The following is a 1,883-nucleotide window of genomic DNA, read 5'->3' as shown; positions in this document are numbered from 1 at the left end:
TAAACGGTAACTGTAATAAGTTACATCGATTCAGATCTCACGACGATCAAGACAGCGAAGACAGAGTTGCGCGTCAATTAGTTCAAGTTACGCGCCATTCTCCGCGCCGGTTGAGTCTCGCAAGCTTATTCTAGGTCACTTTTGGCTGTCTATCGCCATAGTTCTTGTACTTAGTGTGGCTGCATGCAGTCCCAATTACTGCTGCTGTAGGGCTGTCTAGTCATAAGGGATGCCCCAGAATAAATACTCTTGGATGTGCCGAATAAAGCAATGCGGCACAACTAAAGGCTATGTGATGTACTTGCATTTCATGGAGTATCGTCAGGTGAAAACGGGTTTCGGCCAGCTTAACCAATGCAAAATGCACAACCTCAGGCATGTGATCTTTGATGTTTGTTTAAGATCCATACTACTTTTTAGAGCATCTTTTCTTCATCAAAACCTTTCCGTCTTCAAGGATATAAACGTAAGGGTCATATAAGCCACCGGGAGGGACGGAGATAAATTGTGGAGGGACTTTTATGTTCAGCCCGACTTAAAATGGTATGATGGTTAAGAAATAATTTGAGATGGATTTAACGTGGCTCACACCAGTTTCAGCCTTTTAAAGATACTGTACTGCTAAAAGTAACGGCCTGTAACGGCAGTGTTATGATTGGAGCATATGAAACATGAATTATTGCTTTACAAGATAAGATCATTATTGTTACGTAATTGCTACCAGAGAAGCAAGAAATCCCTCCAAAACTACCCTATATTTTACCTTTAGTTGCATGTATCTCTAAAACGAACTCGGTGACCCCCATTTTTCATTGCTGATTAGCTGGCCGTGGTAAAACGATCTGCAGAGTTTAAATTCTTTGGAAAAGATGTAGAGCTACCTTAACTGCTCATAATTTTTAAGGTGGCTCTGAATCCACTGGACCCGGAGCCCATGAGTAGGAGCTTGCCTCTCTCATACACGCCCTTATGAGTCAACCTTTGCGCGTGTCTTTCTATTTTTAGAACGCCACGAGTTCCTCGGCTCTGCACACACTGTTTTAAAAGGCCAATCAGAATAAAGTCATTGTCTTACGAAGACAAAGAAAGCAGTAACACTGTATTTAAATTGTGCAAATTGATGTAAATTTATGTAAATGCGAGTCTCCTGCTCAAGGGTTCGTTCTAAAAATAGAAAGATACGGGCAAAGGTTGACTCAAAGATCTACTGCATATGGAGGCTCCTACTAATGGTCTTCTGGTAATACGTAGTGATAATGAACGCATTGTATTAAGCAATAAGGGCGTTTCATATGGTAACATGACATTGCTGTGTGATACAGCCGTGGAGGCAATCCTTCTAATAGTACAATCTCTTGAAAGTGTTTAAACTGCTTTGAGCAGCTTCATTCACTTTACAGGGATTAAAAATGGGATGAGAGATACAAGCAACTATATAAAAACGAAATATAGGGTGTTTTTGGATGACTGTCGTGTTGCTATGGTGACGTATTGCGTCATGATAATGAACGCATCGTGTTACTGAAGTAACAAGGGCGTTTCATATGGTATCATGACATTGCTGTTATATGATACAGTGATGTGGAGGCAATCCTTCTAATAGTACATTCTCTTGAAAGTGCTGAAACTGCGTTGAGCCATCTTAAGCTCCGTCGCTATTGAGGTGTGTTTTGGGGAAATTTCGTCGCGAATTTGCTAAAGAATACTCCATGCTAATTGCAGATAGCATGGAGCTAAAATAGATCCTACACACTTCTTCATTTTCAGGAAATCACGACCGCGCAAAAGAGGTGTGAGATAAGTGACGGTAGTGACGTCATATTGAGAGCCCACAGGATACAAGCTTCACCAAACTCGTTCCCAGGGGACCCTGGGAACGAGGC

This window comes from Montipora foliosa, chromosome 12 (assembly GCF_036669935.1).
Source record: "Montipora foliosa isolate CH-2021 chromosome 12, ASM3666993v2, whole genome shotgun sequence".
Classification (NCBI taxonomy): domain Eukaryota; kingdom Metazoa; phylum Cnidaria; class Anthozoa; order Scleractinia; family Acroporidae; genus Montipora; species Montipora foliosa.
Note: the sequence above shows the minus strand (reverse complement) of the source record.